Source organism: Cebus imitator, unplaced genomic scaffold, assembly GCF_001604975.1.
Source record: "Cebus imitator isolate Cc_AM_T3 unplaced genomic scaffold, Cebus_imitator-1.0 Scaffold11, whole genome shotgun sequence".
Lineage (NCBI taxonomy): Eukaryota > Metazoa > Chordata > Mammalia > Primates > Cebidae > Cebus > Cebus imitator.
Genome location: NW_016107326.1, coordinates 4,060,854 through 4,072,867, shown reverse-complemented (window position 1 = coordinate 4,072,867; position 12,014 = coordinate 4,060,854). Strand labels below are relative to the sequence as shown.

Below are 12,014 nucleotides of genomic sequence, written 5' to 3'. Positions count from 1 at the left end.
CTTGCTCTGTCATCTAGGCTGGAGTGCAATGGGGTGATCTTGGTTCACTGCAACCTCCGCCTCTTGGGTTCAAGTGATTCTCCTGCCTCAACTTCCCAAGTATCTGGAACTACAGGAATGCCCCACCACACCCAGCTAATTTTTGTATTTTTAGTAGAGGCAGGGTTTCACCATATTGGCCAGGCTGGTCTCGAACTCCTGACTTTGTGATCTGCCCTCCTCGGCCTCCCAAAGTGCTGGTATTACAGGTGTGAGCCACTGCACTCAGCCAAGAGCCTTTTTAAAAGTGCACTGGCCAGGCACAGTGGCTCATGCCTGTATTCCCAGTGCTTTGGGAGGCTGAGGCAGAGGATTGCTTGAGGGCAGGAGTTTGAGACAGGCCCAAGCAATAGAGCCAGACTCCATTTCTACAAAAAACATTTAAAAATAAGAAAAGATTAGCTGATATGGTGGCACGTGCCTGTAGATCCAGCTACTCTGGAGGGAGGATTGCTTGAGCCCAGGAGCTGAGGTTAGGGTGCAATATGATGGAGACTCTGTCTCTAAAGAAAAAAAAACGGTACACTTCCTTTTAACCAAAACGCTCTGTATTTCCCCATGCAAACACTCACCACACTTTAACTCCTTGTACTGTATGATACCACTGCAGGAAAAACCTCAAAGGAGGGACCATGTAGGTCTTTGGGGTCATTGTTCTGTCTCCAGCGTTCATTCCAGCTGTGCCTGAGAAGACAGCACATGTGTTAAAGGATCACTGATGACACACCTCTCTAGGGTGAACACATCCCAGGCAACAATTGGTTAACTGTGCAGAAACGTCAGTCAAAGTTCATTTGACTTCACGGCTTCTAAAATGCCTAAAAATGAGAGACTGGTTACATGAATTACGAGAATTTATAAAATAGAATACTGTGCAACCATTTGAAATACTGCTCCGTATTTAAAGACATGGAAAGATACTCACAATATGGAGGTATAACAAACCAAAGCTGATTACACAACCGCACACAACCTGCCTCTGCATTTTTATAAAGTAAAAAAGCTGTGTCGTAGAAAATAAGGTATTTTTATTTCCTTCTTTAGGTATCTGTATTATCTGAATTGAAAAACACAATAAACATAGATTTCTTTAAAAAATTCCTCTTATAGTATGAAAATCCAATAAAATCACTTCCACTTTGAAAAAAAATGTTTAATTATTGGTGCCCATCTGGCCATGCTTCAGACATGGGGCAATTATGTGTTACACGAGTGAAAGGCAGGAAAATGTCTTCAATTAGAGAAACGGGAAATTAGCGCCTCATTAATCAAGGGAATTAAAAGAAGGATCTGTGCCTGCTAGAGCTCTCTTCCTTGTACCAAACAGAAAAACTGAAAGACATTGACTTAGTCCATTTTGTGCTGCTGTGACAAAATACTGAAGACTGGGTAATTTATGATAAAAACAGAGATGAATTCCTCACAGTTCCGGAGACCGGGAAGTCCAAGACAAGGGGCTGGCATTCCATGTCTGGTGAGAGTCGAGTCTCTGCTTCCAGGATGGCACCTTCCTGCTGCATCCTCCAGAGGGGAGAAGGCTGTGTCCTCGCAGAAGGCAGAAGGCAAGGGAGTTGAATTTCCTCCAGCAAGCCCTTTTATAAGAGCACCGAATCCCATTCATGATGGCAGAGCCCTCATGACCCAATCACCTCCCAAATGCTACACCCCTCGATACTGTCATCTGCATGAGTTTTAGAAGGGGCAGAACGTTCTAACTATAGCAACTTTTTTTGTTGTTGTTGGAGATAGAGTCTTGCTCTGTCTCCCACGCTGGAGCACAATGGTGCAATCTCAGCTCACTGCAACTCCTTCCTCCCGGTTCAAGTGATTCCCCTGCCTCAGCCTCCTGAGTAGCTGGGATTGTAGGCATGTGCCACCACGTCTGGCTAATTTTTGTACTTTTAGTAGAGACGGGGTTTTGCCATGTTGGCCAGGCTGGCCTCGAACTCCTGACCTCAGGTGATGCTCTTGCCTTGGCCTCCCAAAGTGCTGGGATTACAGGCATGAGCCACCGAGCCCAGCCTATAGCAACATTTTTTAAAAGAGCAAAGGAAAGAAAAGCACATCAGGTGCGGTGTTAGTCTGTTTGGGCAGCCGTAATGAAACACCACACACAGGTGCTTTAAATGACAGAAATGGATCTTCTCACGATTCTGGAGGCTGGAGTCCCAGGTCAAGGCCCTGTGAGTGTTGGTTAGGGCCCCTTTCCGTCACTTACAAACACCTGCCTTCTCACTGTACCCTCCTACGACCTCGCCTCTGTGCCTGCAGTGAGAGAGGTCTCTGGTCTCTCTTCCTTTTCTTACACAGTCACCAGCCTTACTAGATTAGAGCCTCATTCTTATCATGTCATTTAATCTTAATACTTCTTAAAGTCCCACTCTCCAAGTGTGGGCCTTTAAATTCAACATATGAATTTGGGGGCACATAATTTAGTCTATAACGGGAGCCAGAGGTGTTGACTGGGTGCCCAGTGGAGACTCAGAACAGCGAATCTGGAGATTATGACTCATAAGTACTTCTTTTCTTCTTTTTCTGATGATGACAGAAAACTGCATGATTGGGATCTGGATCAGCTGCCTGGATGCTCCTGAGTCCTCCAGCCCCTAGAATGCCCTTTTCCTGCCCTCTTCGTGTGACCTACTAGAGGCTCTCCAGCATGCTCTAGATACAGAAGGTTCATGGTCTCACCAAGCCTTCTAGAGACTCACTCAGATTTGAGGGTGGAGGATACAGGCTTATGTTCCCACAATCATCTCCTGTGGTGTTTTTTGTTTGTTTGTTTGTTTGTTTGTTGTTTTTTTTTGAGATGGAGTCTCACTCTGTTGCCCAGGCTGGAGTGCAGTGGCACAATCTCAGCTCACTGTAACCTCCGCCTCCCAGGTTCAAGCAATTCTCTTGCCTCAGCCTCCTGAGTAGCTGGGATTACAGGTGCATGCTACACGTCCGGCTAATTTTTGTATTTTTTAGTAGAGATGGGGTTTCACCACGTTGGTCAGGCTGGTCTTGAACTTCTGACCTCGTGATTTGTCCACCTCAACCTCCCAAAGTGCTGGGATTACGGACGTAAGCCACCATGCCCGGCCCCATCTCTTGTTACAAATTTCTGCTTTTCCTGAATCTTGGTGGCCTGTTTCTCATCTCAGTTCCTCACTCTTCATTTCCCAAGGCACCAACAGCACAAGGATTTGATGAAAGTGTAGGGCTCAAGAGGAGTCCTGCCCACTGCTCAGATTACACAGTGACTTGCCACTGAATATCAGCTGTTCCTGCCCAGGTCCTTCTCATTCTGCCAGTGCCTGCTGCCATGTTTTCTGAGGCCTACACTCCATTTCTAGACTCTGCTGTTCCTCTTCTCATCTTCCCAGGCCACGGGGTCTTTTCCCTCTAGAACTGCCAGAACACCCAAATTCCCATTACTTTACTGAACGGAGCAATTTAGTTCTCTCATTTCCCACTTTCCTCTGCCTATTCCCAAGCCTCCCAGATTGGACAGGACCTTCATCTTTCCTGACCAAAAGGCCCATAAATGTTTCCTAAGCCTATTTTCCCCCCCCTTTTTTTTTTTTTTTTTGGAGACATGGTCTGGCTCTGTCACCCGGGCAGGAATGCAGTGGCACAAACTTGGCTCACTGCAGCCTTCACCTTCTGGACTCGGGCATCCTCCCACCTGTCTCCCGAGTGGCGGTGACTACAGGCACACACCACCACACCCAACGAATTTTTATATTTTTTGTAGAGGCCACATTTCGCCATGTTGCCCAGGCTGGTGTGGAGCTCCTAAGCTCAAGCGATCTGCCTACCTCAGCCTCCCAAGGTGCTGGGATTACAGGCGTGAGCCACCACGACAGGCCACCCCCTACTTTGAACAATCCTTTTTTCCCTAGATATGTGAAAGTTCTGCAGTAATTTCATTTTTGAAATAGTAGCCTCTCCTCATTAAAGGTGCACATGGATTAGATTTTGGAGGCAGCTAGTTTGAGGATATTTGCAACACTCTGTATTTCTATACACACATGCTATGTATATACATAACACACATGCTTATGTCTCTACAATTCGCTGTTAAATAAAAATGGGTGCGTTCTTTGAGAATCTGTTCCCATGTCTGTCGCACAAGCTTTAGAAGTGTGGAAGCAAAATAAGAACATATGGAAAAGGTATTTTGGGGTCTGGCACAGACATTTTGCAAGAAATTTCAAAGCATGGATGTCTGAAGTGTATTTGCAGAGTGGGGACTAGAACATGGGAACCAGGACTTTCCATTTTGGTGGCACTGCCACTGTGCCAGCTCTTCAGAAAGCTCCGCCCGCGAGCTCCCGCCCTGCTGTTCCTTGCAGATGGTCCACTGGTCCAAGCTCCCTGCTCGGCTGGGCTTTTTCTCATTAAGCTCTTGTGGAGAGGGCACCCGTGGGCTCAGAAGAAAGACAATGTCCTTTACAACGGCCCCAGGATCTTCAGTATGATTCCCCCTCAGCTCAGAGCAAGCCATGAATAATTTAGGGTGGCATTTCAGCCCCTCCCCTCCACTGGCTGTTCAACAAATCCTCTGTCCCCTTCTTTCTGCCTTGGGAACGTTTAATAAAGCATCTGGCGTTGAGTTTGTGCCCCAGCGTTGACTGAAATGACCCCAGCGCATGTGTGCACATTGGCCGGAGGCAGCATAAACACCAACTCAAAGCCCTGCCCTGGAAGCATGATGGGTTTAGCATGGGACTCACAATCTCGAGGGACATCTGTAGCAACAGCTAGAAGGTCAGATAATGGCTCCATTTACAATAGCCATTCAGGGCCATAAATACATTTCCTCGAAGAAATCTGCTGACGACTGGCTGGCTGACTTGACAGCTCAGCCAAGTGGTGTGCCCTCAGCGTTGCAGGAGCCCCTGTGGAGAATCCATCCATGCGGGGACCTCTGCTACAGAAATGCAATGGGTAGGCCCTTTTCAGAGATGATGGTACAACATGAGAAAAGAGATGGGGGCGACTATCTCGCAGGAGCAGGGATTTAATATCTAGCCAGGTGCCTCTATGAAATCATAACTACCGCTTCAGGAAAAATCGGCCACCATTCACATCCCAGACATGTGCCATGACAAATATTTTTGAGATGACCAAAAAAAAAAAAAAAAAAATTCCCTGTGTTTTCTTTCAGATACATGATAAGGATGAGGGTGGACCATGGAATGCAGGTTTGTTACTTTTTTAGGGGATCAGGTTGCTGAAGATCCCTCAGGGCCTTCCCTTGGCTTTTGGGATAAAGTTGACATTTCTTCCCAGGGCAGAAGAGACACTCCCTGGTTGGACGGCACCCGCTTTGCCACAGGGAGTCTTCGTGATCCATTCTAACCTTAGAGAACTGCCAGCAAATGTCTCTGTTATCGGGAGTTTGCTCCTCTTTCCCCTCCTCACCTGGTGAAGTCTAATTTAACATCAGGAATTCAGCCGATGGGCATTCCCTCTGCAAAGTCTAGGCGGAGTCCCGTCTCCCACCCCAGACCGATTGGGTGTCCATCCACCTTGCTCCACCAGACCCCGAGGGCCACACAGTTTGTCTTGTGTGGTTTTCTTGCCTGTCTTCCTTACTGGGAAAAGGGGCCACGTCCCTGCGCTGGATCATAGCAGGCGTTTGATGGCCATCTCCCCAAAAAGAGACACCATGCGGCTGACTCCTGCGTGCCAAGCCCTTCACCTGACTTACCTCCTAGTCCCCCCAGCAGTCTTATGGGGTGGGGACTAGTAATAGCCGCACTTTTCAGGTGAGGGAGGTGGGCATAGAAGGCCTGAGTAACCTCCCCCAGGTCAGACATGTGGCCGGTAATTGCTGGGGCCAGGCCTGCACCTGGTCACCTGGACTCCTGGGCTGAGCAAGTAAACGCAGGAGCCAAGGCATGCCAGGCAGGCAGCTTTCCTGTTGTTTCCTGAGAGTGGAGGGAGGAGAGGAGCCTGTGGGGCTCTTGGTCACACACCCTGGAGTGAGGGTGAGCCTGATGCCCGTGTTTGGTGCAGGCCGGGCAGGCGGGGGCGGGGCAGGTGGGCACGAGGGAGGTGCTGCTCCTCCCCTTCCAGGTCTTCTTGCTTCTTGTCAGCCCCTTGCTGTAGGGGTAATAGTCATCAATTAGAGGAGCAGACGTAGCCTATTAATTGTCCTCAGCTGTCAACAATATGCCCTACTTGTCCTTATTACTGCCCCTCAAACATCAACGTCTTAGAAAAAATGCCTCCTCCCTCCAGATCCTCTTCAGACTGAAACTGGACCGCAGGGGCCTCCCACTTGCACGGGGTCTCAGCCACAAGTCATCAGATGCAGTGGCTCCACAGCTGCCCCCTTCTGGGGTCTGAGGACGAGTCCGTTAGATCCAGGTGGGGTTGGAGGGGGAGGTGATCAAGAGGAATGGGGCGGGAACCAACCCGGAGGGGACTGAGCGGGCAGTCAGGCTCCAGCAGAGCTGTCCTTTGCTTGTCCAGAGAGAGGACGGCTGCTGGACATCCCCGGAGTGGGGGAGTGGGGGAGTGGGGGAGTGGGGGAGTGGGGGAGGGGCGGAGGGGCGGAGCGGGGGGCTGCAAACCTTGCCCGTTTGACTTGTCTCGTGCTGCGGCCTGGGGCTGAGTAGGCTCTAAGTTTGCCGTGAAGATAAGCAGGAAGGGAGAAGGGAAGGCAGGGAGAAAGGAGGGAGGGAGGAGGAGGGGAAGGAGGAAAGAAGGAGGGGGGAAGGAAGGGAGGGAGAAAGGAAGAAGGGAAGGAAGAAAGAAGAAAAAGGGAAGAAAGGAAGGAAGGAGGGAGGGGAGGAAGGAAGAAGGGCAGGAGGAAGGAAAAAGACGAGGTGGGTGGGGACCCAGACTCGGAGGATGTGCAGACTGGAGTTCTGAAGAAGTGTGGCGGAGACGTGGGGACAAAGAGCCTCCGGCCATGGTTAACGCAAGGCGGGCTCACGTATGAAGGTAGGCATCATCAACGTTTTCTTTTCAACATCTTTCCCACAGTTTGATTTTGTAAGGCCTTGGATACATGTTAATTTTCCCGTCTGCAGGCCTCAGACTTTATAGATGGACCAGTTGCCCCACTGGGATCCCGAATGGCCCTCGCGGTCACCCAGCGGCTCAGGGGCAGACCCCTTCACTAATCCTGGCTGTGTATACTCACTCCGAGTCTTGTGGTTCAGAACTGCTTGGTTGCCGCTTGAAACATGAAGCTAGTTTACAACAGTTATGTTTTAATGTTAGGCATAATTGCTTTTTGAATAGAAGAGAATGATTCTGAGATTACAACATAGGTTCCAGAATGAGTTCACTGTAATTCAGTTCCCACAATTTCACCACAAAGGCCTCCTAATGAGATTAAATCTAAGCATTACACAGCTGCCCATTTATTATTTTTCCTCCGCACGCCCAGATAGATGGTGATGACTAACCTGAACTCTGATTATTTTACCACCGTAAGGTCAGCTCATTGAGAGCTCATGGCGGAGACCCAGAAAATATCATAACTGACTCAAGATAAGGTCTGTGTCATGGAGTAAATCACAAACTATAGTTAGAACAACCGTCCCATGTACACTGATGGTCACTTTCAGCCGTGCTGTTAATCAGCCCTTGCACACAATGCCTTCTCTATGTGAAGGGTTGGCTGCTTTACTCTCAGACAATAACAGCCATTCACCTCCTCTCGCCTACAGCTGCCTTCTCGATACTAAAACTCCTTTACTGGGATCACCCTCTCATTGACCTAAACCATTCATCACAAAGTATTTCAGACAAGCTCTGGATAACCCTGGAGTAGAGGCGGCACCTGTCTTTCCTTCATTTACAATGCTTTTCCTCTCCAGAAAGCTCCCGTTGCCACTCAGAAAGATTTCATTTCTCCATGTTTACAATGAGCAGCTTTGCATTTAGTAACAAAACCCGAAACCACCAGATCTTTGGGTCTACTTACTTATCCAACAAGGTTGACGAGAGCTGGCATAAGGAAGTGGGTATTCTCCATTCCCGACAGGAGATAGATCACTTCTGGAGAGCAATTTTATCGTATGGAGCAAAAGCTTTAGAAAAAAATTATCAATAAAGTATTAATATTAAGTGATTATCCATTACTATTAATAATATCAAAAATTAATTAATAGTTCTAAATCACTTAGGGAGGCCGAGGCGGGTAGATCATGAGGTCAAGAGATTGTGACCATCCTGGTCAACATGGTGAAACCCCGTCTCTACTAAATATACAAAAATTAGCTGGGCACGATGGTACACACCTGTAGTCCCAGCTACTCAGGAGGCTGAGGCAGGAGAATTGCTTGAACCCAGGACGTGGAGGTTGCCGTGAGCCGAGATCGCGCCATTGCACTCCAGCCTGGGTAACAAGAGCAAAACTGCATCTCAAAAAACACACAAAAAAAGTCCTAAATTATTTATCTAAATAAATGTATTTCAGGAAATTCCTTTTTTAGGCTTAAAACCACACATGTACAGTATGCTTAAACACACACCTGGGAATATTCAGAATGTCTCTCTCTGTGGTAAGTTTGCAGATGACTTTTGTTTTATTTCTACTTTCTACGTGTAAAAAAGGAGGGTGCTATATTACTCTTGTAATACGAAAAAGCAAACAACAGCCAGGTGCCGTGGCTCACACCTGTAATCCCAGCACTTTGGGAGGCCGAGGTGGGCTTCTCAGGAGGTCAGGAGTTTCAGACCAGTCTGGCCAACACAGTGAAGCCCATTTCCACTAACAGTACAGAAATTAGCTGGGTGTGGTGGCATGTGCCTGTAATCCCTGCTACTTTGGGAGGCTGAAGCAGGAGAACGGCTTGAACCCGGGAGGCAGAGGTTGTAGTGAGCTGAGATCACGCCACTGCACTCCAGCCTGGGCAACAACGACAACAAAAAAGCAAACAGCAACCACATACACACAAGGAGAGAGAGAGAGGGAAAAAAAAAAGAGAGAAGGAAAAGAGAGAGTGAGAAGGTTAAAAAATAAATAAATAAAGCTGAGTGATTAATACCTGGTGTGAAGAATAAACATTTAAGTATAAAAGTCCTCAAATATGTGGTCTGTTTGTATGCGCCGTAATTTAACCCGTGCCGCTTTCCTGAAAACATGGAAGAAAGAGCATTTATGCTGCATGCCTTCAGAGCTTGGAAGCAATCTTATTGGGTTCTGTGGGATCTGTGGTCCTTGATTTCTGTCCCATCACTACAAAGAAAACAGACAGGGTGCTGGCTTTGACGGATGGGATTTAATTATATTTGCTTATGGGAGCTAGTCAGGGCTTGTGAATCATCATGCCTTCAGGGGCTGAAATGCACCAGGTCCTAGGAAGAAGATTCTGATGCTGGGTTGATGAGAGCCCCTAAGGGCTCCAGGCACTGCCCTAACCTGCTCATGGTTAGGGCAGTGGTCTAATCTCGTGGTCTCAAAGAGATTCTACTCCTTAGACAATTTCTTCTTCTTCTTCTCCTCCTTCTTGTTCTTCTTCTCCTCCTTCTTGTTCTTCTTCTCCTCCTTCTCCTCCTCCTCCTCTTTCTTCTTCTTTTTTGAGACAGAGTTTCACTCTTGTTGCCCAGGCTGGAGTGCAATGGCACGGCCTATGTTGACTGCAACCTCCGCCTCCTGGGTTCAAGCGATTCTCTTGCCTCAACCTCCTGAGTAGCTGGGACTACAGGCACACACCACCCCGCCTAGCTAATATTTGTATTTTTAGTAGAGACGGGGTTTCACCTTGTTGGCCAGGCTGGTCTTGAACTCCTGACCTCAGGTGACCCACTTGCCTCGGCCTCTCAAAGTGCTGGGATTACAGGCGTGAGCCACCCGTGCCTGGCTTAGACAATTTCTTCTAAGCAAGACCAGCTCTTCTACTCCCTTTGGTGTTCCCTCAAAATCTGTCAGAATATCTGTAGGCAAGCAATCTCCACGTAGGTGTGCTAGACTGAGGAAAACTGCTTCTCATTTCTTCCACCTTGGGGATTGGTGAGGTGATTATTTTAACTATAACTTCCAAGAGGGTCCGGGGAGATTTTCATACCCTGGTGTGGCTTTGAAAACTGGGGAAGCTGGGGCACCCAGGCACAAAAACAAGAAACAGAAACAAACAGGAGGCCCCAAAGCTGGAGAGTTTGAGCCAAGGAGAGAGGGTGGGCTATCAATTGGTGGCAGAAACTTGCAATCTCCTGTGATCTGTTTCATGTACATGACAGCCTGCAGTGGTCCACACCCACCAGCAGGGATCCTCCTCTCTCTCCCAAGGTCTGCTTTACATGTGTTGTGTGAAAATTATTGAAAACCCTTTTTTTTTTTTGAGATAGAGTCTAGCTCTGTCACCCAGGCCAGAGTGCATTGGTGAGATCTCAGCTCACTGCAACCTCTGCCTCCCAGATTCAGGCGATTTTCCTGCCTCAGTCTCCCAAGTAGCTGAGACTAAAGGCACCTGCCACCATGCCCAGATAATTTTTGTATTTTTAGTAGAGGCAAGATTTCACTATGTTGGTCAGGTTGTTCTCGAACTCCTGACCTCAGGTGATACACCTGCCTTGGCCTCCCAAAGTGCTGAGATTACCAGCAGCCACTGTGCCCGGCCCACCTCTCTCTCTCTCTCTTTTTTTTTTTATTTTGACAAAGTCTCTATCAGCCAGGCTGGAGTGCAGTGGCACCATCATGGCTCACTGCAGGCTTGACCTCCTGGGCTCAAGTGATTCTCCCACCTTGGCCTCCTGAGTAGCTGGGACTACAGGTGTGTGCCACCACATCCAGCTAACTTTTAAAAAGTTTTTGTAGACGTAGGGTTTGGCCATGTTTCCCAGGCTGGTCTCGAACTCCTGGGCTCAAGCAATCTGCCCACCTTGACCTCCCAAAATGCTTGGATTACAGGTGTAAGCCACTGCATCGGGCCGAAAACCATCTCTTAATGGATAAACTTACTTCAACACCCATTCGAAGAGGAAGGCATTTAGAAGTTATTTTGGTTTTAAATGCCTATTTTTCCCACCACAATGTATAAATGGAAAGAGAAAAAGCTTGAAATCGTTGTCTGTCTGAGCAGAAATGCCATTTACCTCACTGCCTGGAAGTCCTCGTGCTGTAGGTTGAATGGTGATTCCCCAACAAAATATTATGTCCACTTGGAACTTCTGAGTGCGTCCTTATTTGGAAAAAGGGTCTGTGCAGATGGAAGTCACTTAAGGATCTTGAGTTGAGATCATCCTGGATTATCTGGGGGTCCCAAGTCCAATGACAAGTGTCTTTTTAAAAATAAGGAAAGACACAGGCAGAAGACAGACACCCAAGAAAGCCACATGAATGAAGCAGATGCAGGGACTGGGGTGGCACAACTGCCACTAGAAACAGGATGCAGCAAGGCAAGGTGTCCCCCAAGCCCGCTGAGAGAACACAGCCCCCCACCACTTTGCTTTGGGGGAGGCAAGGCCAGGGGTCCCCGGAGCCCACTGAGGGAACACAGCCCCCCCCACCACTTTGATTTGGGGCTTCTGGCCCCTAGAACTATAAGAGAGTAAATTTCCATTGCTGTAAGCCACAGAAGATTTCTTTGTCTTTTGTTTGTTTGTTTGAGATGGAGTTTATGCTCTTTTCCCCGGGCTGGAGTACGATGGGGTGATCCTGACTCACTGCAACCCTTCGCCTCCCAGGTTCAAACAATTCTCCTTCCCCAGCCTCCCAAGTAGCTGGGATAATAGATGTACATCACCATACCCAGTTAATTTTTGTATTTTTAGTAGAGATGGGGTTTCACCATGTTGGCCTTGCCCTCACGGTCCGGTCTGCCTGCCAATGCACAGCGGGACCCAGCGTGGCCCGGCGCGGTGGCTCATGCCTGTAATCCCAGCACTTTGGGAGGTGGAGGCGGGCAGATCACCTGAGGTCAGGAGTTCAAGACTAGCCTGGCCAACATGGTGAAACCCCGTCTCTACTAAAAATACAAAAAATATTAGCTGGGAATAGTGGTGCACACCTGTAATCCCAACGA

The 12,014-nt window shown here is 48.2% G+C and overlaps 1 pseudogene; it reads right to left on the bottom strand.

The window, feature by feature from the left end:
- The window catches only part of LOC108318124, an 18,490-nt pseudogene extending 13,959 nt beyond the window's left edge, over positions 1-4,531 (bottom strand).
- Between the last annotated feature and the right edge of the window lie 7,483 nt (positions 4,532-12,014).